The sequence below is a fragment of the Pristiophorus japonicus genome, chromosome 5 (genome assembly GCF_044704955.1).
Source record: "Pristiophorus japonicus isolate sPriJap1 chromosome 5, sPriJap1.hap1, whole genome shotgun sequence".
Classification (NCBI taxonomy): Eukaryota; Metazoa; Chordata; class Chondrichthyes; family Pristiophoridae; genus Pristiophorus; species Pristiophorus japonicus.
In genome coordinates, this window is record NC_091981.1 from 17,396,696 (window position 1) to 17,424,488 (window position 27,793).

A 27,793-nucleotide genomic window follows, 5' to 3' on the forward strand; every position below is an offset into this window, starting at 1 on the left:
ACATCCTTAAAGGTACACGAGCAATGCTGTGCAGCGATAGCTGGAGCAAATAGGGTGTTGCGGGGTATCCATAGGACAATTGAGTATAAGACGAGACGTACTGTTTTGAACTTGTACAAGACCTTAGTCAGGCCGCACTTGGAATACTATGTCCAGGTTTGGTCTCCTCACATGGTGAGTGGTATTGAGGCTCTGGAAAGGGTGCAGAAGAGGGCCACTAGAATAATTCCAAGTCCAAAGCATCTTAGTTATCAAGAGAGGCTAAAAGAGTTGGGACTCTTTACCTTAGAGCAGTGTAGAATTAGGGGGGATGGGATTGAGTTTTATAAGATAATGAAGGGAATAGATGGTGTTCCAGCTGACAGTTTATTTCAATTAAACAGCTTAGGCAGGACCAGGGGCACAAATTTAAGTTGTATAAGGCTAGATCTAGGTTGGATGTCAGGACGTGGTTCTTTTCCTCGAGAATAGTAGTCCTCTGGAACAAGCTGCCGTTTCATGTGGTGGATGCAGATTCACTGAAGTCCTTCAAGCAAAAGCTGGGTTTGTTTCTGGCTGCAGCGGAGATTAACTCTTACAGAAGATAGGTACTGCAGGGAATTTAATGGCCAGAGTGATCTCCTGGACTAGTTTCGATTGCCTACATGGGTTGGAGAGGAATTTCCCAGATTTCTTTTTTCTCAAATTAGACTGGGTTTTTAATGTTTTTTTTTCCTCTCCCAGGAGATTACATGGTTTTGGGTGGGGTGGAGTGTATATTTTGTAATGCAGAAGATATCCCAATGTGTTTGGACAGGTTTGATGGACCAGATGGTCTTTACCTGCCCGTCATTTTTCGTATGATCGTATGTTCGTATATATTATCTCTGTGGTTCAGCTTAAATAGAACCTATGGATATCCTGATGGGATTGCTCATTCTCCTGGGTCAAAACGAAGAATGGTACGCTCAGGAGAGACATGCAGCAAGGCCCTCCAAAGTTGTCCAGTTGTTGCCTGCTGTGACATGTACAACTTTTCCGTGCAAAGAGGCCTGGCCATAGAATGGGCGTGAGACAGTCCACAAAACCCAGTGGCACAAGATGACCTGCGAAAGAGCCGGGACAGTTGTCTGCACACGGGACTAGTCATCACAAGGTTTGCAAAGAAGGCTGTAATAAACAGGCCGGGACTGCGCCGATTTCCGAGTCGGGCTATCGCACGTTGCAAGACCATCGGCGGGCCGGGGCCATTAGAGGGAGCAATGCTTGGCGGCGTGCCACTGCAGGGAGCAGCACATGCTGCTGCAGGAGGGCGACGGCTGCGAAGAGGGTGACTGGATTGGACGTCACCCAAATCCGGGTCGCTGATTGCAGTGCGGGCAGGTACAACAGGAGCAGCAAGGTCGGGGCAGAGGAGCGGCAAGAGATCATAGAGAGATGTGATCGGGGCCCAGGGCCTGGAGAGGCGTGAGGTGGGGACCCAGAAAAGGTGAAGGCCCATGGGCAGCACGGGCCAGTCCACACTGCGATATGTGTGTGCACTAGGCCCGTGCAGCAGAGCAGGTCTCCAGTCGTCCTGGTTAACTCTTGTCACTGGATAAAGGCCTAGCTCTGTCAAGCCCGTGTGGTGGCTGGTGTGCAAAGGTCACCACACGTTAAAAAATCCACGCACAGGCATCTTCCACCCACTCAATTGGAGTTCAGGACTGGAACATCGGGTCCTTCATTGAAACATCTGTGAACTCATGTGGAAGCAAGTCACCCTCGTTCGAGGGACCGACTATGATAATTACACTGACTTCTGGAACAAAACCAAAAAAAACCAAAGAGCGGAATTTCACGAAAGAGTCAACCTGAACCGCAGATGCGGTAAACCAAAACAGGACGGGCGGGAGTCAATTTGTACCCCTATGTCTCTTATATTCACAGTGTGCATCGAATAAACTTTGTTTTCTAGGATTTTACTGAAACTTCGCCTTTTCTTACAAGACAACTAGTAAAGATCTGTAACATAAACCATTTATATCACCATTTGCAGCTCATGTGAAATATTTTATTGAGCTAGTTTCTTTTGGTTTGGTTTATATTATTTCTTTTGTGGAAAGAAACGTTATCTGTTTAAATTTTGTTAAATATTATAAAATTCTTCATTTTATTGGCCTTGAATAATAACCCTTTATAATAACGAATATTCTAAACTGGAGGTACCAGACACTACAACTGCAATTGTCTCTGGATCTTCAGCGAAATATCAATGCGGCACAGACACGATGGGCCGAATGGCCTCCTTCTGTGCCATGAACTTAGATGATTCTATGATTCATTGAATGTGCCGTATAGCCTATGTAATCCTATGAAATAGCGCTCTACTCAGAATTCCTTCATGGCAAACGAGCCAAAGGTGGACAGAGGAAACGTTACAAGGACACCCTCAAAGCCTCCCTAATAAAGTACAACATCCCCACCGACACCTGGGAGTCCCTGGCCAAAGACCGCCTTAAGTGGAGGAAGTGCATCTGGGAGCACCTCAAGTCTCATCGCCGAGTGCATACAGAAAACAAGCGCAGACAGCGGAAAGAGCGTGCGGCAAACCAGTCCCACCCTCCGTTACCATCAACGACTATCTGTCACACCTGTGACAGAGACTGTGGCTCTTGTATTGCACTGTTCAGCCACCTAAGGACTCATGTTAAGAGTGGAAGCAAGTCTTCCTCAATTCCGAGGGACTGCCTATGATGATAATGATGAAATATCAGCCATGATCTCATTGAATGGCAGAACAGACTCGAGGGGTCCAAATGGCCTCCTCCTGTTCTTATGCTGTGAGTGTGAATCCAATTGTGTGCAATACTATCGGTGGTAAGTAGCAGCAATTTGGAAGCTTCAGAAATTTAGTCCTCTGGGAAGTGGTCGAATTAAGAATAGGACAGAAATGCTAATTTGCTGATGCACACTTGCATTCTAATATCATGTACAGGCACCAATCAACATTTCCACATCAATCTACTATTTTTATATTTTAATTGAACCCATACCGACAAATAATTTTGGAAAAACATAGTGCAATGACACAAAATGAGCTGCTCCTGTCATAACTATCATATATATCATATCATTGGCGGTCCCTCGAACGAGGATGGCTTGCTTTCACATGGGTTCACAGATGTTTCAATGAAGGACCCGATGTTCCAGTCCTGAACTCCAATTGAGGGGGGTGGAAGATGGCTGTGCGTGGATTTTGTTAACGTGTGGTGACTGTTGCACATCAGCCACCACACAGACTTTATCCAGTGGCAAGGGTTAACCAGGACGACTGAAGACCTGCTCTACTGCACGGACCTAGTGTGCACACATATCGCAGTGTGGGCTGTAATTATATTATTTTATCGAAATGTATAAGATTATGAGGGGGCTTGACAAGGTGGATGCAGAGAGGATGTTTCCACTGATGGGGGAGACTTGAACTAGGGGGCATAATCTTAGAATAAGGGGCCGCCCATTTAAAACTGAGATGAGGAGGAATTTCTTCTCTCAGAGGGTTGTAAATCTGTCGAATTCGCTACCTCAGAGAGCTGTGGAAGCTGGTTCATTGAATAAATTTAAGATAGAGATAGACAGTTTCTTCACCGATAAGGGATAAGGGGTTATGGGGAGCGAGCAGAGAAGTGGACCTTAGTCCATGATCAGATCAGCCATGATCGTACTAAATGGCAGAGCAGGCTCGAGGGGCCGTATGGCTAACTCCTGCTCCTATTTCTTATGTTCTTATGTTCTATATCTAGTTATTAGCAACTGTTTAGTATCTCACGATTGCACATAAACCAAATTTCATTGTCTATTATCTGATCTTCAGTGTCATACGGCAGCATTTGGTATATGATCAGCATGCCACTACGATATTTATTTTGTGCAGTCTCCCGATAGATATAATTAGAGATTAACAGCGTATGAGACAATCATACTGCCGAAAGCTGTATGTAGATTTACAGCCCACAGCACATCGGGAGAGTGCAATTTGGTTGTTATTAAACAAATGACTGCACTAGAATTATGACTGATTGCCCAATAGATGGCTTGTTTTGAAGCATATCACTGCCACTAGTTGATTGCATGATACCTTTTAATACTCATTCTTTCTGTGTAAGCCAAGATCATGCTGGTATTGGCATTAGTCTGACAGAAACCCTTTCCTTCAATGCTTTGAAAATATGAATCTACTTTAAGAATCACACAAGTTTTATGAATAACTTAACAAATGACGTTTTGGTAGTAGTTTCACTGTGACTTAAGTAAATTATTCTTTTGTAATTCGGCATTTGAAACAATTGCAATATGTTTGTGCTGAGCTGAAGCAGTATATTTACAAGCTGGGCATATTTACGAGGATGTTACCAAGACTGGGAAACTTTACTATGATGAAAGATTGGATAGGCTGGGGTTGTTTTCCTTGGAACAGAGGAGGCTGCAGGGAGATTTCATTGAGGTGAATAAAATTATGAGGGGACAGCAAGGACCCATTTCCCTTAGCGGAGGGATCAATAACCAAGGGGCATAGATTTAAAGTAATTGGTAGTAGGATTAGAGGGGAGATGAGGAGAACATTTGTCACCCAGAGGGTGGTGGGGGTCTGGAACTCACTGCCTGAAAGGATGGTAGAGGCAGAAACTCACATTGCAGTTAAGAAGTACTTGGATATGCATTCTAACCCAGAGGGCTATGGATGCTCAGTCGCTGAGTATAATCAAGGCTGAGATAGATACATTTTTGGGTATAAAGCAAATCAAGGGATATGGGGATAGTGCAGGAAAGTGGAGTTGAGGTAGAAGATCAGCCATGATCTTATTGAATGGCAGAGCAGGCTCGAGGGGCTATATGGCCTACTCCTACTCCTAATTCTTATGTTCTTATGTTATCTTAATGCTGAGAGAAGAGAAAACGGCAAAGTTGCTATCCCTGATGACGATCCAATAATCCCTGTCATATGTGCATCCCAGGTGAAGACATTCCTTTGGAACTTCCCCTGGCTTCTCCCAGAGTACTGACAGGAGATCAGCAGCACCCATATAGAAATGACACAAAGCTGTAAACAAACATTTGCCCCTTTTCTCTCTGAAGTCCGACTGTGAAGTCTACTCCGTTCAAACAGCTGCCAACACTCACTGGTAAGGCATTCAACATGGGTAATCGGTGCACACACAGTCCCAACAAGGATAGAAAGAAATAAAGAAAGACTTGCATTTATATAGCGCCTATCATGACCACCGGACGTCCCAAAGCGCTCGACAGCCAATGAAGTACTTTTGGAGTGCAGTCACTGTTGTAAAGTAGGAAATGCATGGCAGCCAATTTGTGCACAGCAAGCTCCCACAAACAGCAATATGATAATGACCAGATAACCTGTTTTAGTGAGGTGGATTGAGGGATAAATATTGGCCAGGACACTGGGGATAACTCTCCTGCTCTTCTTCAAAATATTGCCATGGGTTCTTTTATGTCCACTTGAGAGGGCAGATGGGGCATTGGTTTAACATCTCATCCAAAAGACAGCACCTCCAACAATGCAGGGCTCCCTCAGCACTGCACTGAAGCATCAGCTTAGATTTTTTGTGCTCAAGCCCAGGAGTGAGACTTGAACCCACAACCTTCTGAGTCAGAGACGTGCATGGTATAAGAACATAAGAATTAGGAACAGGAGTAGGCCATCTAGCCCCTCGAGCCTACTCCGCCACTCAACAAGATCATGGCTGATCTGGCCATTGACTCAGCTCCACTTACCCGCCCGCTCCCCATAACCCTTAATTCCCCTATCGGTTAAAAATCTATCTATCTATGATTTGAATACATTCAATGAGCTAGCCTCAACTGCTTCCCTGGGCAGAGAATTCCACAGATTCACAACCCCCTGGGAGAAGAAATTCCCTCTCAACTCGGTTCCAAATTGGCTCCCCCGTATTTTGAGGTTGTGCCCCCTAGCTCTAGTCTCCCGATCAGTGGAAACAATCTCTCTGCCTCTATTCTGTCTATCCCCTTCATTATTCTAAATGTTTCTATAAGATCACCCCTCATCCCTCTGAACTCCAGCAAGCAAAGACCCAGTCTACTCAATCTATCATCATAAGGTAACCCCCTCATCTCCGGAATCAGCCAAGTGAATCGTCTCCGCACCCCCTCCAAAGCCAGTATATCCCTCCTTAAGCAAGGTGACCAAAACTGCACGCAGCACTCCAGGTGCGGCCCCACCAATACCCCGCACAGTTGCAGCAGGACCTCCCTGCTCTCCACTGAGCCACAGCTGATTGATAAAGTAGCTGCTGAGAAATTGTTTCCCCTGGTTGGAGAGTCTAGAACTAGTGGGGGTACAGTCTCAGGATAAGGGGTCGGCCACTTGGGACTGAGATGCATTCAGGAGAGGAGGGGGAGTCATATGTGATTAAAGCAATGAGCTGTCAGGCTGCAGTAAGCATTATGTTGATGTGAGTCGATGTTGTGCTTTGAGATCAGTTTTGTCCTGTTTCACAGAAGCATTACTCAGTCTATGAATGGAGTTACCCAATAGCCGTTGACTTCATTCAGCTTGTACCACGGGTACTTGTAAGCTTTCACTGGACAATTTTAATTCCAAATTCCAAACTTGGGTGTGTAGAATGCACCGGTCTGTAATGTTAGATTGTTCTGCTCGATCCCAATAAATACAACCGTAGCGTGTTAGTCTGTTAGCTGCTCTGCTGGTTGTCTTTCCTTTCTCCATTTATTTTTATAGAGGAAATAATTTTTAAATTATTAGCTCTTGGGATATGGGCTTTACTGGCAAGGCTGACATTTATTGCCCATCCCTAACTGCCCTCAAGAAGGGGGTGGTGAGCCGCCTTCTTGAACCGCTGCAGTCCGCGTGGTGAAGGTACTCCCATAGTGCTGACTTTGTCGCAAGGGTTTGGTACAACAGAGTGTCTCGCTGGGCCATTTCAAAGGGCAGCTAATAGTCAACCCCATTGCTGTGGGTCTGGAATCATATATAGGCCAGATCGGGTAAGGACGGCAGATTTCCTTCCCTAAAGTACATTCGTGAACCAGTTGGGTTTTTCCGACAATCCGGGAATTTTATGGTCACTGTTACTGATGCTCGCTTTTTAATTCCAAATGTATTTAATTAACTGATTAATTAACCATAGTAGCTGTCCTGGTGGGATTTGAACTCCTGTCTCTGGATTATTAGTTCAGGACTCAGGATTACTAGTCCAGTAACATAACCACTATGCTACCGTATCCAATATTATAGAATTGTAAGGGGCGATTGTTAGCGAGGTAATATTACATGGTTATGTTTAATGTAAATGTTTCCCCAGGCTCAAAGAATGCAGTTATAGGAACAGAAGGCAGAATATTGATATTAACACAGAAACTATTTATTCATACATTGTACAACACATACGACATGGCAAGCGAGCCCCAGGTGAGCAGAGGAAACGCATCAAGGACACCCTCAAAGCCTCCTTGAAAAAGTGCAACATCCCCACCGACACCTGGGAATCCCTGGCCCAAGACTGCACAAAGTGGAGGAAAAGCATCCGGGAAGGTGCCGAACACCTCGAGGCTCATCGCCGAGAGCAAGCTGAAGCCAAGTGTAAACAGCGGAAGGAGCTTGCAGCATCCCAGCGCCCCCACCCACCCTTTCCTTCAAACACCGTCTGCCCCCAGCTGTGACAGAGACTGTAGGTCCTGCATTGAACTCATCAGTCACATGAGAACTCATTTTTAGTGTGTAGGCAAGTCATCCTTGACTTGACAGAAGGACGGCCTAAGAAGAGAAGACTTCATCATAGGTGGTCCCTCGAACGAGGATAACTTGCTTCCACACCAAAAGGAATGAGTTCATAGATGTTTCAATGGAGGGCCCGATGTTCCAGTCCTGAACTCCAGGGGTGAAGATGCCTGTGCATGGATTTTTTAACATGTAGTGACCGTTGCACATCAGCCAGCACACGGGCTTGACAGAGCTCGGCCTTTATCCAGTGGCAAGGGTGAACCAGGATGACTGGAGACCTGCTCTTCTGCACGGACCTAGTGCACACACACATTGCAGTGTGGGCTGGCCCGCGCTGCCCCTGGGCCCTCTGCTCTTCTGGGCCCCGTACCCTCATTTGCCACACCTCCGCCCCAATCTCTCACCACACCTCCGCACCAAACATTCGCCGCACCTCCGCCACGATCACATGGTTGACAGGTTATAAAACACATTGCCATTATTGTGCTTCTGTGGGAGGTTGTAGATCTGGCCTCTCCTTGTGAGGTCACTATAACAAACAGTTCAATTTACAGTGAGATCGAGAAACATGGCTCAGGTTGAGACTTCCTTTCTGTTCCAAGCTCCAAGTTCGCCAAAGAATTGGCAAATGGAATCTCACTGTGGCGAAGAGACCTTATGTCCATGTGTACGACAAGTCTTTACCTCTTGCACCACATTCCAGCAATGGACATTACCACAGGCATTTATTTTGATGTAACTCTTAACTATATTCCTTTTAATTGGTATATAATGGCCCAGAAATTGCGGTCGGAGGCTTCTCGCGGGCGGATTTCTACCTGAAAGATTTCTACCAACTCGGAGACTAGCTGAAGGCCTGCATAGAGGCCCACGTATCTCAGGGACGTAAGTGCTTCGCACGCGTCCCTGGGACCACATGGGCTGGCCCAACCAATCAAAGTAGAAGTATTCCCATACTTGCACAGAATCACCATAAGTATGAATGGAAACACCTTCAAAATCACACACAAACACTTAAAATATATATATATTTTTAAATTACATATTTAAATTTAACCAAAATGGAATTTAATTAATTATTTAAAACAAAAATTTATTTTTTTGAAAAATAAATTACATATTTTAAAGGGTCTAAAAATAAACTTATCTTATTTAACAGGATTTTAAATGTTTAAATTATTGAAAAAACTGTCTTTTTTTGTACTTTAAAAGTCTTACGCTGATAAAAGCAGGCCTTATGCCGACTGTTATCAGTCGTAAGAATTTCATGGGCATTCGTTGGGCAGGAGCTGGGCAAATAGCCCAAATCTCCGCACGCGGAGGCCCTTTAGTATTGGATGCGGGGCGAACTGTCGAGAGGATTCTGGACAGATCACAAGTTGTGGGTTTAGGCGCATGCGCTTTGCACCTTGTGCATGGCCCTCGGGGCCACAAATTCAGGGCCAAGATATTAGCAGTAATGAATTTTTCACATGGGAAGACATGTGCCTGAGGAATGGCTTTGAAATATGTTGTTTTTTCATATGAGACTTGGTTTTAGACCTGCAAAATTATGGTAGATAATTATTTAACATGTAATCAGGCATTCATCATTTTATATTATGCCAATTATTCCAAAGTGTAATCAGTATAAAAGAGCCGCAGGGTGTTTTAAAAATATTCTATCAGCATACGAGTTTAGTTCAATATGTCCAGAGGACAGTGCAACAGCTCCAAACTGTTTTTGTTTCTTCCAGCTGTTGTTCAAGACAAGGGGTCCTCCTTCATGTCCGTGGGAATGTTTCAAGGGGTCTGCCAATGGCTCCCAGTCTCCACCGCGCAGACAACGTAAAGTCGATTTAATGCCGATCCCCGAAGGTTACAGTATCCAAGGCAGACTTTTGCCTTCCACCTATGAGTCACCGATCAACACCACAACAGGAGCACTTTAGTCCCCGGCCCTTGTCCCACACAGGATGTGAGGAACTGAAAAACCTCACTTGGCCCCAGAGGCTCATGGTCATCAGTCCGCCGGTGTTGTCAAGGAGACGGCGTCCCATCTCAGTGGGCGCGCTCCGCTCCGCTCGTGAGTAACGGACAAGAGGAGAAGTGAGAGCTGGCACGACCGTAAACACCATCACTCTCATCAGCACTCTATCAGCTCCAGCTTCTTAAGAACATCAGAATTAGGAGCAGGAGCAGGCCATAGAGCCCCTCGAGCCTGCTCCACCGTTCAATAAGATCATGGCTGATAATTGACCTCAATTCCACTTTCCCGCCTGATCTCCATATCCCTTCATTCCCCGAGAGTTCAAAAATCTATCGATCTCAACCTTGAATATACTCAATGACTCAGCATTCGCAGTCCTTTGGGGAAGAGAATTCCAAAGACTCACAACTGTCTGAGTGAAGAAATTCATCCTCATCTCAGTCTTAAATGGTCGACCCCTTATCCTGAGACTGTGTCCTCTATTTGTAGACTTTCCAACTGGGGAAACAACATCTCAGCATCTACCCTGTCAATCCCCTTCAACTGTAGTGACACTTTAGCAATCTTAGTGACAATTTACTAACTGAAGCAGAACTGTACTAATCTTGGTGACAGTCCCAACTTCATGATGGAATCATAGAATCATAGAATGGTTACAGCAAAGAAGGAGGCCAGTTGGCCCGTCGAGCCCGTAACAGCTCTCTGCAAGAGCACTTCAGCTAGTCCCAGTCCCTCACCTCTCTCTTGTGCTCATCCTATTCCCTTTTGAAAGCCACGATTGATTCTGCCTCCACCACCCTCGTGGGCAGCGCATTCCAGATCCTAACCACTCGCTGCGTAAAAAAGTTTTTCCTCATGTCGACTTTGGTTCTTTTGCCAATCGCCTTAAATCTGTGTCCTCTGGTTCTCGAACTTTCCACCAATGGCAGCAGTTTCTCTCTCTCTACTCTGTCCAGACCCCTTATGATTTTGAACACCCCGATCAAATCTCCTCTCAACCTTCTCTGCTCCAAGAAGATCAACCCCAGCTTCTCCACTCTATCCACCTAACTGAAGTCTCTTATCCCTGGAACCATTCTTATAAATCTTTTCTGCACCCTCTCTGAGGCCTTCACATCCTTCCCAAGGTGCGGGGCCCAGAACTGGACGTGATAATTAAGTAAATAAAACAAAAATAATAATAACTATAGATGTTTAATTGTACATCTAATGTTATGCCTAAAATATACCTGTGCTGTGTTACAGGGGATTCATGGAATTATTTTAACATGGGAGGGAGACCCAAGAAACAAAGTGGTTGAGAATCCCTGGTTTAAGACATTCCAATCTACTTCATTACACTCTGCACTCATCTATTTCCTCTAATGGCATATATAGTACGTGGTATTAGAATGCATTTCTGGTGGTTGACAGTGCACTTCAGTATCATGCCCTTGAACTGACAGAAGACGGGCCAGTATGTATTAGACAATAGGTTTCATTAATGGCCATAAACTGATATCATAGAAACATAGAAAATAGATGCAGGAGTCGGCCATTCGGCCCTTCGAGCCTGCACCACCATTCAATAAGTTCATGGCTGATCATTCCCTCAGTACCCCTTTCCTGCTTTCTCTCCATACCCCTTGATCCATTTAGCCGTAAGGGCCACATCTAACTCCCTTTTGAATATATCCAATGAACTGACATCAACAATTCTCTGCGGTAGGGAATTCCACAGGTTAACAACTCTCTGAATGAAGAAGTTTCTCCTCATCTCAGTCCTAAATGGCTTAGCTCTTATCCTTAGACTGTGACCCCTGGTTTTGGACTTCCCCAACATCGGGAACATTCTTCTTGCATCTAACCTGTCCAGTCCCGTCAGAATTTTATATGTTTCTATGAGATCCCCTCTCATCCTTCTAAACTCCAGTGAATACAGGCCCAGTCGATCCAGTCTCTCCTCATATGTCAGTCCTGCCATCCCGGGAATCAGTCTGGTGAACTTTCGCTGCACTCCTCAATAGCAAGAATGTCTTTCCTCAGATAAGGAGACCAAAACTGAACACAATATTCCAGGTGAGGCCTCACCAAGGCCCTGTACAACTGCAGTAAGACCTCCCTGCTCCTATATTCAAATCCCCTAACTATGAAAGCCAACATACCATTTGCCTTCTTCACCGCCTGCTGTACCTGCATGCCAACTTTCAATGACTGATGTACCATGACACCCAGGTCTCGTTGCACCTCCCCTTTTCCTAATCTGCCGCCATTCAGATAATATTCTGCCTTCCTGTTTTTGCCTCCAAAGTGGATAACCTCACATTTATCCACATTATACTGTATCTGCCATGCATTTGCCCACGCACCTAACCTGTCCAAGTCACCCTGCAGCCTTTCAGCCTACCCCTCACAGCTCACACCGCCACCCAGTTTAGTGTCATTGCAAACTTGGAGATATTACACTCAATTCACTCATCCAAATCATTAATGTATATTGTAAAGGGCTGGGGTCCCAGCACTGAGCCCTGCGGCACCCCACTAGTCACTGCCTGCCATTCTGAAAAGGACCCATTTATCCCGACTCTCTGCTTCCTGTCAGCCAACCAGTTTATCCACGTATTACCCCCAATACCATGTGCTTTAATTTTGCACACCAATCTCTTGTGTGGGACCTTTTCAAAAGCCTTTTGAAAGTCCAAATACACCACATCCACTGGTTCTCCTTGTCCACTAGTTACATCCTCAAAAAATTCCAGAAGATTTGTCAAGCATGATTTCCCTTTCATAAATCCATGCTGACTTGGACCGATCCTGTCACTGCTTTCCAAATGCTATTTCATCTTTAATAATTGATTCCAACATTTTCCACACTACTGATGTCAGGCTAACCAGTCTATAATTACCCGTTTTCTCTCTCCTTCCTTTTTTAAAAAGTGATGTTACATTAGCTACCCTCCAGTCCATAGAAACTGATCCAGAGTCGATAGACTGTTGGAAAATGATCACCAATGCATCCACTATTTCTCGGGCCACTTCCTTAAGTACTCTGGAATGCAGACTATCGGGCCCCGGGGATTTATCGGCCTTCAATCCCATCAATTTCCTTCGTGAAGACAGAACCAAAGTATTTGTTCAGCTGGTCTGCCATTTCTTTGTTCCCCATTATAAATATCATCAATCGATACACTTCAGTCAGTAATGTCAGCAAGCAGCAGAGCAAAGGTTATTAGCTGCGAAATAACAACGTCAAGATGCATTATAAACCACATCTTGCCTCCATATTTTGCAAGTGTGAACTAATGCACCCTTTCAAAACAAAAGTGATCTTAACTGTGTAACAATGGCCTCAATTTTTGCCTAGAGAAATGGCATACAGAGTAACGGATATCTGAGAGTATAAAGAAAGACTTGCATTTATATAGCGCCTTTCACGACCACAGGACATTTCAAAGTGCTTTACAGCCAATGAAGTAATTTTTGGAGTGTAGTCACTGTTGTAATGCAAGAAACACAGCAGTCAAATTGGTGCACAGCAAGCTCCCACAAACAGCAATGTGATAATGACCAGATAATCTGTTTTTGTTCTGTTGATTGACAGATAAATACAGGACACCGGGGGATAACTCCCCTGCTCTTCTTCGAAATAGTGCCTTGGGATCTTTTACATCCACCTGAGAGAGCAGATGGGGCCTCATAGCAGACAGTAATCTAATTAAGTGATTCAGAGAAACTATACACCTGCACGGCAAGGGAGCCCCAGTGTAACGTCTGTAAGCTTGTAATGTTTGTAGCTCCACACTGTGGATGTGGACGTATTATGTACTGCAACTATAGAGTTAATAATAAAAAGAAGCAAGAGGTTCCGGAGACTTCCGAGAGCTGCCTGCCATGTTAGAAAGCTGTGTTTTGTGCTTGTGCTCTGTGAATATATCACACCCATGTAGGTAGAGGAAACATTACAGGGACACCCTCAAAGCCTCCTTGATAAAGTGCAACATCCCCAATGTCACCTGGGAGTCCCTGGCCAAAGTGGAGGAAGTGCATCTGGGAGGGCGTTGAGCACCTCGATTCTCGTCATCGCGAGCATGCAGAAAGCAAGCGCAGGCAGCGGAAGGAGCGTGCGGCAAACCAGATTTCCAAACCAACCTTTCTTCCAATGACTGTCTGCCCCCTGTGACAGAGACTGTAATTCCCGTATTGGACTGTTCAGTCACCGAAGAACTCACTTTTAGAGTGGAAGCAAGTCTTCCTCGATTTCGAGGGACTGCCTATGATGACAAGTAAAGAATATGCTGTTGACCTCAGCCTTTCACATTGATGACAACATTGAAATCACTCCTGGGTATCTGCTGCTTTATCGTTGATAAATATAACTCTCGAGATGTTGTGGGAACTTGCGACTTTAATCCTTTTCCTGCTGATCATGCAGTCAGTGTTGGATGGTATCCACACATCCAGCCCTCCGCATCATCAAGCTGCAGTAATGTTCACACAAATCAATTGAAAGGAAACAAATTCTGCTGAACACTACAGCGCACATCTGTCATTCTTGTAAAACTCAAATCAGTAGCTTTCTGCTATTTGCCCCAACTTCAGTTAGCATCTATTTTAATGTATTATCGATATAGAAATGATTGATCCTCTATATATTGCAGTATATTCGTTTGAGTATAATTATGGCCTTACATTTGAAATATGTTTGATAAATGTCGTAGAAAAACATATGTTACAAGTGAATTCAGTGAATATTAGCCATGTTAAATTTATACAATATCTTTTACAGCATTTGTCAGACACAGACCAAGTCTATAACTAAGTCAACAACTGTCCATTGACATCACAATTTTTAACAGAATGTTTTGAGTAAGTGTACACTTAAAAGCTCTCATAATGTAATCATATAATGTCAGTTATTAATGTTACTGTGAATTCAGTTTAGAATAATAAATACTTGAGAATGAAATATAAGCTTATAATTCAATCAGAGAGCTGTAACAATCTCATAAATCTCAGAAGGAAAGATTAACAGTTTAGGAATGCCAATAGGGCTTTGAGATGGATTAAAACATTGGAGAAGTAGAATTATAGCTTGCAACCAGCTTCCAGATATCACTTTACATTTACCTTTTTGCCTTTACACCAATGATTACACTTCAAAAGTACTTCATTGGCTATAAAGCGCTTTGGGACTTCTGGCGGTCGTGAAAGGTGCTATATAAATGTAAGTCTTTCTACGTGTTAGGAAAGTGAAAGCGTTTCTTTTTTCTCTCTTTTACCTCTTTTCTGCTGCAGGCATATAGACCACGCTGAAAAGTTGGAGCAATGTAATGTGGGAGAGAGGTGAGTGAACTCGAAGCATGTTTCGGTAAGCTCCCAAATCCAAAACTTTCAATCCAGCACCAGTGAAATCCTTCAGGCTAAAATACACTTAAGGACAGCAAAATGGCTAAGAAACAATTTAATCTCTGGCATCTGCTGATGATTGCATATTTTGATGGGATGTTAAAATGAGTTTGACCGGCTCAGGTCAATGATATCGTGTCCCTGAAGCATTGTTGGAAGAATGATAAGGTGTTCTGGTCAACACACCTTCCTTAAGTGTCATGTATCCAAGTTTTCTGACGATACAAAGCTAGGTGGGATAGTAAGCTGTGAGGACAACACAATGGGCCCAACTTTGGTCGAATCACCGCCGAGTTTTCTCCCCTCCGAGCGAGCTTGGTCAGGCCCTCACACCGGCGGGGAGAGAAGACCACTGGGGAGCATCTGCTGGCGTGCACCGGTGTGCAACGCCCACAAGAGTCCTCCCGCCCGCTCCCTCTCCAGTTTAGTCTGAGTGGCCCTCCGCTCCAGCAGCAGAAGAGACTGCCGTGTGGAGGCAGGTCTTACCTGAACGGTAAGTATGAAGACCTGCAAAAAAAGGTTAGCGTTAATTGTTTTCTTTATTTATTTTGCAGGGATTTAGGTCGATGGGGTCCTCTGAAGGATTTCTGTTGGGCTTTTTCTGTCTTGAAAATGTTTTAATTTACCCATTCCCCCCCTCCCTGGGCCCGACTCAATCCTCAGCGTTACTTTGCCGAGGATCGTATTTGCCACCCAGAATAGGACCTAGCGCCCGCTGCTGGCCAGAATCAGCGTGCAAGGCCCATTTTTGTCACCGGGCGTTTTTTTTCTACATTTTTTCACGAGACTTCTGCCCAAAGTACCATCAGGGGCTCAGTGGTCCTTTGGATGGTACTTGAGCGGAACTTATATTTCACCAAACTCAGGCCCAGAGAGTCTGCGAAGTGTTATAGATAGACTACGTGAGTGGGCCGTAAGATGACAGATGGAGTATAACGTCGGGAAATATCATGCTTTTCACTTTGGTAGGAAGATTAGAAAAACAGAATAATTTTTAAATGGTGAGAAACTTTTTAAATGTTGGTGTTCAGAGAGATTTAAGTGTCCTTGTGCAAGAAACACAGAAAGTAAGGGGGTGTTGCAGCACAAGAGGAAGGAAGTCTTGCTACAATTGTACAGGGCTTTGGCGAGACCATAGCGGGAGTATTGTGCACCGTTTTGGTCTCCTTGGGCAGGATTTTTGAGAGGTTTGCGACCGGGTTTTCGCAGTGATTTGACGCTCCGCGGCAAAAACCCGGTCGCAAAGCCCGGGCATGATCCACGGGTACCTGTTTGCGGCGGGGCTTCCAAGTACCGCCGGGAAGCGGTGCGCCGACGTGTAACGACGCGGATTGCATTTTGCGTTGGACTTTCGGCTCTCTCCCGACCCATACTCCGCGCAGAATAGCAACAGGTCAAATCTGTTGGTGCAGCCCTGCCAGTAGTGGTAAGTGTGGATACCTGCAAAAAAGGTAAGTTAAAGTTTTTTTTTCCCAGCGATTCGATAGATAAGGAACTTGTATAATGTTTTTGGAAAGGTTTGGGGAATTTTTTTCCCCCTTCCCAAGGCTTCTCTCGCAGTGCTCCCGGCCCCGGACTAAAGTTGCCGAAACTCGTGGTTTGCACCACGAATACTTGTGCAACACCTCGCTTACCGACACGTAAAGGCCGAAAGTTCGGGCTAAAAATGGTAGCGCAGCAAAAATGGTAAGTTTCACGTATCGCTACTGTTATACATGTGGACTTGTATTTACTCTGTGCAGCCAGCAGAGGGCTCATCCCCTCGAGTCCCAAGAGATCCCATAATCCCTTGGGAGCACAGGTATTTAAGGAGGCTTCACTGGTTGGAGAGGCACTCTGGAGACCTGCAATAAAAGACTAAGGTCACACTTTACTTTGAGCTCACAGTGTTCAGTCTGACTCTCCATACACAACAACTGGCGACGAGATACAGATAGCGAACCCTGGAGAAATTCTCAGAGGGAGATGATTCAGAAAATTTTTTGGAGCGACTCGACCAATACTTTGTGGCCAACGAGCTAGATGGGGAAGAGAGCGCTGCAAACGAAGGGCGTTCCTCTTCACCGTCTGTGGGGCACCAACGTATGTCCTCATGAAGAATCTGCTCACTCCAGCGAAACCCACGGAGAAATTGTACGACGATTTGTGCACACTAGTCTGAGAGCATTTCAACCCGAAGGAAAGCGTTCTGATTGCAAGGTACTGGTTCTTCACCCGCAAAAGGTCTGAAGGCCAGGAAGTGGTGAGTTATGTCGTCGAGCTAAGACGCTTTGCAGGACATTGCGAATTTGTAGGACATTTGGAGCACATGCCCAGAGACTTTTTCGTACTTAGCATTGGCCATGAAACCATACTTCGCAAACTTTTGACAGTGGAGTCCCCAACCTTGTGTAAGCACAAAGCAATAGCCCAGGCGTTCATTGCCACCAGTGACAATACAAAGCAAAACTCGCAACACACAAGTGCTGCTACAAGTACTATGAACAAAGTGATGTTGTTTTCAAATTGTAATGTACAGGGCAGGTCACACATACTTGCAGCTGCACGTCTGCAGATGTCTCAGAGTCCACTATCAAGGGTGATGAATGCAAGGCCATTAACACCTAGTTGGCGCTGCGGAAGTGATCTTCGTTTCCATTCATGCCGATTCAAAGAGTACGTTTGCAAGGGCTGTGGAACAATGGGACATCTCCAACGAGTGTGCAGGCGAGCTGCAAGGCCTGTTAAACCTGCAAAGCACCATGTTGCAGAAGAGGACAGATACACGAAGGATCACGATGAACCAGAGCCTCAGATAGAGGAGGCAGAGGTTCATGGGGTGCACACATTCACCACGAATTGTCCCCCGATAATGCTGAATGTTGAACTAAATGGATTCTCAGTGCCAATGGAGCTGGACACGGGCGCGAGTCAGTCCATCATGGGCAAAAAGGCTTTCGAAAGGTTGTGGTGCAACAAGGCCTCAAGGCCAGTCTTAACTCCAGTTCGCATGAAACTAAGAACTTACACGAAAGAACTGATTCCTGTAATCGGCAGTGCTACCATAAAGGTTTCCTACAATGGAGCGGTGCACAAGCTAGCACTCTGGGTGGTACCGGGCAATGGTCCCACGCTGCTTGGCAGGAGCTGGCTGGGAAAGTTACGCTGGAACTGGGACAACGTCCGAGCGCTATCGCCCGCTGACGACACTTCGTGTGCCCAGGTCTTAAACAAATTTCCTTCGCTGTTCGAACCAGGCATCGGGAAATTCCAAGGAGCAAAAGTGCACATCCACCTAATTCCGGGGGCACGACCCATCCATCACAAGGTGAGAGCAGTACTGTACATGATGAGAGAAAGGGTAGAGATCGAGCCAGACTGGCTGCAAAGAGAGGGCATCATTTCATCACTCGAGTGCAGCAAGTGGGCCAGTCCTATTGTCCTGGTGCTGAAGGGAGACGGCACCATCAGAATCTGTGGCGATTACAAAGTAACTATCAATCGTTTCTCCCTGCAGGACCAATACCCACTACCAAAGACCGACGACCTCTTTGCAACGCTGGCGGGAGGAAAGACATTCACGATGCTTGATCTGACTTCAGCCTAATTGACGCAGGAACTGGAGGAATCATCGAAGGCCGTCACCTGCATTAACACGCACAAAGGTTTTTTTGTTTATAACAGATGCCCATTTGGAATCCGAACAGCGTTGGTGATATTCCAGAGAAACATGGAAAGTTTACTGAAGTCGGTCCCGCACACCGTGGTCTTCCAGGACGACATCTTGGTCACAGTTCGGAACAAAATCGAGCACCTGCAGAACCTGGAGGAGGTTCTTAGTCGAATCAATCACGTGGGGCTCAGATTAATATGCTCGAAGTACATTTTCCTGGCGCCTGAAGTGGAGTTCTTGGGACGGAGGATTGCGGCGGATGGCACCAGGCCCATCAACATGAAGACAGAGGCAATTGAGAATGCACCGAGGCCAAAGGACGTGATGGAGCTGCGGTCGTTTCTGGGACTCCTGAACTACTTTGCTACTTTGGTAACTTCTTACCGGGTCTCAGCACACTTCTAGAACCACTACATGTCTTACTACAAAAAGGGGGCGAATAGGTTTGGGGCAAAGGCCAAGAAAATGCCTTTGTAAAAGCGAGAAAATTGTTATGCTCGAAAAAACTGCTTGTGTTGTATGATCTAAGTAAGCATTTGGTACTAGCATGTGATGCGTCGTCATATGGCGTCGGCTGTGTATTGCAACAAGCTAATGATTTTGGGAAACTGCAACCGATTGCTTATGCATCCAAGAGTCTGTCTAAGGCCGAGAGAGCCTACAGCATGATTGAAAAAGAAGCGTTAGCGTGTGTCTATGGAGTAAAGAGAATGCATCAATATCTGTTTGGGCTAAAATTCGAATTGAAAACTGACCATAAGCCACTTATATCCCTGTTTTCCGAGAGTAAAGGGATAAATACCAATGCATCGGCCCGCATCCAGAGATGGGCGCTCACGTTGTCCGCATACAACTACACCATCCGCCACTGGCCAGGCACAGAAAACTGCGTCGATGCTCTCAGTAGGCTGCCATTGCCCACCACGGGGGTGGAAATGGCGCAGCCCACAGATCTAGCCATGCTTATGGAAGCATTTGAGAGTGAGAAATCACCCGTCACTGCCCGGCAGATCAAAACCTCGACAAGCCAGGACCCCTTATTATCTCTAGTCAAAAGCTGTGTGCTTCACGGGAGCTGGTCCAGTGTCCCAGTGGAAATGCAGGAAGAGATAAAGCCGTTCCAGCGGCGCAAAGATGAAATGTCTATACAGGCAGACTGCCTTCTGTGGGGCAATCGAGTAGTGGTCCCCAAGAAGGGCAGTGACACTTTCATCAATTACCTTCACAGTACCCACCCAGGCATCGTAATGATGAAAGCGATAACCAGATCCCACATGTGGTGGCCCGGTATCAATGCGGACTTAGAGTCCTGCGTTCACAGATGTAATACATGCTCAAAGTTAAGCAATGTACCCAGGGAGGCGCCGCTAAGTTTATGTTCTTGACCCTCCAAACCGTGGTCTAGGGTACACATCAACTATGCAGGCCCATTCTTGGGTAAAATGTTCTTTGTGATTGTAGATGATTACTCCAAGTGGATTGAATGTGAGATAATGTCGGTTAGCACGTCTGCTGCCACTACGGAAAGCCTGCGGGCCATGTTTGCCACACACGGCTTACCCGATGTCCTGGTGAGCGACAATGGTCCATGTTTTACCAGTGCTGAGTTCAAAGAATTCATGACCCGTAACGGGATCAAACATGTCACATCTGCCCCGTTCAAACCAGCGTCCAATGGTCAGACAGAGAGAGCAGTGCAAACCATCAAGCAAGACTTGAAGAGGGTAACTAAAGGCTCACCGATCCTGAGTCCTGCTTAGCTACTGCACGAGACCCCACTCACTCACTGGGATCCCACCTGCTGAACAGCTCATGAAAAGAGTACTTAAGACAAGGCTCTCGTTAGTTCACCCTGATCTACATGAACAGGTAGAGAGCAGGTGGCTTCAGCAAAGTGCATACCATGTTAGCGCAAATGTGTCACATGAGATTGAAATCAATGATCCTGTATTTGTATTAAATTATGGACAAGGTCCCAAGTGGCTTCCCGGCACTGTCATGGCCAAAGTGGGGAGCAGGGTGTTTCAGGTCAAACTTTCAAATGGACTCATTCACTGGAAACACTTGGACCAAATCAAACTCAGATTCACGGACTATCCTGAACAACCGACCTTGGACCCTACCTTTTTTGATCCACCAACATACACACCAGTGGCAACCAACACCACGGTTGACCATGAAGCAGAACCCATCATCCACAGCAGCCCTGCAGGGCCCAACACACCAGGCAGCCCAGCAAGACCAGTTGCACAGCAGCCAGCGAGAGCCCAACAAATGATTCAACAACACCAGCCTTCACACCGAGACGATCAACCAGGGCAAGTAGGGCCCCAGATCAACTTACATTGTAAATAGTTACACTATTGACTTTGGGGGGGGGGGGTGCGGCGGGGGAGTGTTGTTATATATGTGGACTTGTATTTACTCTGTACAGCCACCAGAGGGCTCATCCCTTGGAGTCCTGAGGGATCCCATAATCCCTTGGGAGCGCAGATATTTAAGGAGGCTTCACAGGTTGGAGAGGCACTCTGGAGACCTGCAATAAAAGACTAAGGTCAGACTTTACTTTGAGCTCGCAGTGTTCAGTCTGACTCTTTCTCCATACACAACAGCTACCATTTTCACTGAAAAACCCTGAAAGCCAAAAATCTGGCCCCTAATCTGAGGAAGGATATATTTGCCTTGGAGGCGGTGCAACAAAGATTCACTAGATTGATTCCTGGGATGAGAGGGCTGTCTTATGATGCGAGATTGTGTAGAATGGGCCTATAATCTCTGGAGTTTGGAAGAATGAGAGGTGATCGAATTGAAACTTAGAAGATTCTGAAGGGGATTGACAAGGTAGATGGTAAGAGGTTGTGTCCCCTGGCTGGAGTGTGTCGAACTAGGGGCATAGTCTCAGGATAAGGGGTAGGCCAATTAAGACAGAGATGAGGAGGAATTTCTTCACTCAGAGGGTTGTGAATCTTTAGAATTCTCTATCTCAGAGGGCTGGGATGCTGAGTCTCTGAGTATATTCAATGCTGAGATATATAGATTTTTGGACTCTAGGGGAATCAAGGGAAATGGAGATCGGGTGGGAAAGTGGAGTTGAGTTCAATGATCAGCCAGGATCTCATTGAATGGCGGAGCAGGCTCGAGGGGCCGTATGGCCTACTCCTGCTCCTATTTCTTATGCTATTATATTCTTATGTTAACAATATCATCAAAACACAGATTAACTGGTTATTATCCTATCACAGGTTCTGGGATGTTATAGGCACAAAATGACTGCCATGTTTGACTATCTAATAACAGGCATGGTACTTTAAAAATATATCGAATTTGGGTTGAACCTCACTGTCTTTATGTGGCATTAACAGGATGGTAACAACCTCAAATCATGTCCCATTAACTCCGGCGATGCAGCTGTCTCTGGCTGGCCAAAGCGCCCACCTGATTCAGGCCATAGGACCATGTTTAATATGGAAATCGAGATCTTTCGTTGTAAAAAATTGGACGCCCTAAATCTCGGTGTGGCCGAACCAATGTTTGGTTTATCGCAAACCGCCATCTCTTGGCATTAACTCCTTCGATAAGTTTTTAATATGGAGCAAATGGTGCTCTTTCACATCTTTCTTTTATCAGGACCCGATCTGATACTATTTCTAGCATTGGTTATGCTATTTTGAAATCCAACGCAAACTAAATCCATTACAACTGGTCTATTCAAATAACCAAAATTGAAAATCTTCACAAAAATGAAGCATAAAAAAGCAGCAAATTTTCAATATCTCTTGCATGACACACATTTGAAACCAGTGTTTTCCTATAATTTATTCCAATTTTTATTGATGTATTCAAATAGACACATCTTTAAAGAAAAAAAGAACGACTTGCATTTATATAACACCTTTCAAGACCACCGGATGTCTCAAAGCACTTTGCAGCCAATGAAGTACATTTTGGAGTGTTGTAATGTGGGAAACGCAGCAGCCAATTTGTACACAAGCAAGCTCCCACAATGTGATTATGACCAGATAATCTGTTTTCAGTGATGTTGATTGAACTATAAATATTGGCCAGGGATACTGGTGATAACTCCACTGCTCATCTTCAAAATAGGGCCATGGAATCTTTTACGTCCACTTGAGAGAGCAGACGGGGCCTCGGTTTAACATCTCATCTGAAAGACATCACCTCAGACAGTGCAGCACTCCCTCAGCACTGTACTGGAGTGTCAGCCTCAATCAAAGTTCTTCATAACAGGCCTTATTACTAACTTCTCATTCTAAAAATAATTCTCCTGAAGACGTTGACTCCTATCGAAAAATAATTCCGTGTGCACCAGTTGCATTGGTGATCATTTTCCAACAGTCTATCGACTCTGGATCAGTTCCTATGGACTGTGTGATATCTTTACAGAGCACACACACACAGCTCCTAACATGGGGGCTGCTCTGTCCGGAAGCTGCCGGAAGCTGCCTGTCTGTTTACTATAACTCTGCAGCTGCAGTACACAATACGTCCACATCCACAGTGTGGTGCTACAAGCATTGCAAGCTTACAGACATCACACTTCTCCCGCCTTAATGAAAAAGCTATCATAACAAACATCATAAACAACTTCATTTTTATACATATTTACAAATTTAACTTTACCACTTGTTTTCTGTTTCGAAGAGAATACCTTCGCTCTCGAACAGAACCTTCCAAACATGGTGTTGATTTCACACTCATTTGAGACTCATCCTGAGGAACATTTTCCTCCACGGAATTTCCTTGATTTTCATTTGCACTCACTCTAACTTCAGGCTCTTTGTTTCCCTGACTTGGACTCAGACTTTCATTCTGATTCTCTCCTGGATTTGTTTGCAGTACATTGGATTTAGGATTTGCTACTGGTGTATCAAAACTATCTGATGAGTCAGAAATAATTGAATCATTCCCACCTTCAACTCCTTCCATGTCTGTAGGTAAAATTTGATCAATATGGACAAACCTAACCTGTCCATTCTCAAACATCTTTACCACATATCTTCACCACTCTTCCTGGTAACCAATTTAACCTTTTATGGTGATGGTTCGTCACTCTCACCTTCTGGTTTAATTTCACACTTCTCTATTTACTCTACCTCAATCATGATTCTCTTTCTGTCTTAATTGTGTCTCTTCTACAGACTGTGCTAAATTTGGCTTTAACAATGAGAATCTGGTTCGTGGCTGTCGTTTGAGAAACAACTCTGCTGGCATTCTACCAGTAGTTGTATGAGGAGTATTTTGATATGTGATCAAAAAATTAGCCAATTTGTGATCCAATGACAACTGTCGTTTTCTTGGATTTGGATCTAACATTTGTTTTATGAGGGCACGTTTGACAATTTGTAAAGTGCGCTCTGCTGCACCATTCGAAGCAGGGTGGTATGGTGGAACCTTGGTATGTTTCACACCATTTTTGCTCGTGAATTGTGCAAATTCTTCTGAACGAAATTGTGGTCCATTATCTGAAACAATTTCTTCAGGGAGGCCAAATGAAGAAAATAATTTTCGCAAAATGTCCAATGTTTTACTTGTTGTTATTTTCCACATTGGAAACACCGCAACCCACTTTGAATGGCTATCAATTACAATGAACAATTGTTGTCCATTTAACTCAGCAAAATTAATATGTAGCCTTTGCCACACCCTGGGAGGCCATTTCCATGGCTGTAATGGTACTGGTGGTGGTTGCTTGCTTACCAATTGACATGTCGTCCACTGACTCACAATGTACTCTATATCTTTATCAAGACCTGGCCACCATAAATAACTGTGTGCAAAACTCTTGGTCAAGCACATTCCCAGGTGCTGGTCATGGAGGTCTCCTAATAATTTGGACCTGAATTTATTTGTTATAACCACTCTTGCACCCCACATGATACAATCTTTATCCACTGATAATTCATTCCTACAAATGAAGAATGGATGTGTATCTTTGTCTGTTACCTGATTTGGCCATCCAGTTGCAATATACTCATACACCTTTGACATCACTGGGTAACGTTTGGTTGCTCTACCAATCTCCCCAGCAGTGACTGGCAGTTCATCAATGTATGAAAAATAAAACACTTCTTCCCTATTGGGTGTACCCTGTGATGGGGAAGGCAATCTAGACATTGCATCAGCATTACTGTGATCAGCTGATCGTCTGTATTCAATAGCGTATGTATATGCTGACAAAATCAAAGCCCATCTCTGCATTCAGGCTGCAGCTAAAGTTGGAACTGGGCACTTTGGATGGAGGATTGCTGTTAGGGGCTTATGGTCTGTAACGATGGTAAACTTACAACCATACAAGTATTTGTGAAACTTCTTGACCCCAAAAATTAATGCCAAAGCTTCCCTTTCAATTTGCGCAAAATTTCTCTCACTGACACTGAGAGTGCGTGAAGCAAAAGCAATTGGTCTCTCCTCCCCACTACTTAATACATGAGAGATTACTGCCCCAACTCAATATGGAGAGGCATCACATGCTAGTTTAATCTCCTTAGATATGTCATAGTGAACTAACATGGTGCTCTCTACCAATTTGTTTTTACACTCCTTGAATGCTGTATCGCATTCTTTTGACCACTTCCACTGGACCTGTTTTTTCAAAAGTTCATTCAGTGGATGTAATACTGTAGCCAAATTTGGTAGGAACTTCCCATAATAGTTCAAAAGACCCAAGAATGAACGAAATTCAGTGACATTCCTGGGAGTGGGTGCATTTCTAATTGCATCCAATTTTTCCTTGGTCGGATGTAAAGCATCTTTATCTACTCTGTACCCTAAGTCCTCCACTGAGTTTTTAAATAAGTCACACTTACGAGCAGACACTCGTACTCTGTGCTTCTCTAGCCGTTTGAGGACTTCATTCAATATTTTATTATGAATTTGCCTATTTGGTGCTGAAATTAGTATCTCATCCAAATAACACACTACCCCTTCAATACCTTGCAAAATCTGGGTCATCACCTCTTGGAATATAGCAGGGGCAGAAGACACTCCAAATGGTAGCCTATTAAATTGATGTAGGCCTAGATAAGTATTTATAGTCAAACATGACTTGGACTCCTCATCTAGTTCAAGCTGTAAGTAGGCATTCGTAAGATCCAGTTTTGAGAAGATCTGACCATCTGTCAGTGTTGTGAACAAGTCTTCTATATTCGGCAATGTATTTGGGACATTACCCTCAAGAACCTGGTTTACGGTTACCTTATAATCACCACACAATCTTACTTTACCATCAGACAAATGTGCAACAACAATGGGTGTAGCCCAATCACATCGATCTATCTTACAAATAATGTTCTCAGTCTCTAGTCTTTTTAGTTCTTGCTCAACTTTCTCCTCGAGTGCATATGGAATGGAACGTGGCTTGTAGTAAACCGATCTAGCGTCCTTCTGTACCCTGACACTCGCCTTGAAGCCTTGAATCGGATTGTCCGTTTCGCAGAACACCTTTGGATACTGCTTGATAACCTCATCCATTGATGAAAATCTCGCTTCCACACAGAAGATCTCACTCCAATCCAGTTTCAGTGAGCTTAACCAATTTCTTCCTAGTAAAGCAGTCTTGTCTCCTTTCACTATTACTGGAGGCAAGTTCTGAAATTGATCTTTATACTTCACCGGTACGGTGATACGGCCTAATACAGGAATTTTCTCTCCCGAGTAGCCTCGCAGCTCTATCTTAGATTTCTCCAGTTGGAAATTATGCAATTTATCGCAGTACCGTGACTCCGGTACTACACTCACGGAGGCACCCGTGTCAATTTCCATTGGTATCTTGAATCCCGCAACATCTATGTGGATTTTGATGCTTTCTGAATCGCTGTCCGTTAACCTCATGCTCCTGATGACGTGTAACTGTAACATCTCCTTGTCCTGTTGTTGTTCTTCCATGCTATGTAGTCTCTTGGGATTTCTACTCATAGCTTTGAACGCTGGACTCATAGCTTTAAAAGCTGGTTCACCCTTCAGTCGGCATGTCTTCGCAAGATGCCTAGTCTTTCTGCAGAAGAAACACTCTGCCTTCACGTATGGACAATTTTGAGCAATGTGTTGTCCCAGGCACCTATAGCACGACTTCGACGCTCTGTTAGAATTTCCAGTTTCTGAGACTTTCAGCCATGCCCGTCTTTTACTTTGAACCTGCAGGTGATTTACCTCGGTTGACTGACGACCGTAATCATTATTTAATTCTCGGGAATATTGTTCAGCCATGCTCATCGACCTCGCTGTCTGACAAGCAATCTCAAAAGTCAAGTCATCCGTCGTCAATAACTTCCTTCTGATCGCATCATTTTTCACCCCACAAACAAAACCATCCCATAATGCTCGGTTTTGACAGTTTCCAAAATTACAGTGCATCGATAGTTTTTTTAATGCTATGATATAATCATTGATACCTTCATCAATCTTTTGATTCCGAATCCCAAAACGATAGCTTTTAGCAATTTCTAAGAGTTTGGGGTTATAGTGCTGCTCCACCTTCATTAAAATCTCTTGAAGCGTTGTGTCCCTTGGCTCGTCAGGCACAAGCAGATTTACAAGGGTTTCGTATAATGCCGGACCCGCCACTGTTAAAATGATCGTTCTTCCATTCCAATACAGCCTGGTTCTGGACTGCATTGTCTGGAACTTCAATTATGTTATTTGCAGTGAAATACATTTCTAGCCAATCCACATCTGATTTAAAACATTCCTGGTCATGTCTATATTCACCCAAATATCCGATTACTCCTGCCATGTTTAATCTCTAGCTGTTCTCACCGTGTGCTGTAGTTTACCTCGGATTTTGTAGCTTTTTTTTCAAAAACAGAAACTTCCAAAATCTTCTGTCGGCTGGCTAAATCCTTCACCAACAAAATTTAAGCTTTAAATATCTGAAAAATCTCCATCCTCAGTCGCCAACTGTGATATCTTTACAGAGCACAGCACACACACAGCTTCTTAATTTGGAGGCTGCTCTGTCCGGAAGCTGCCTGTCTGTTTATTATAACTCTGCAGCTGCAGTACACAATACGTCCACATGCACAGTATG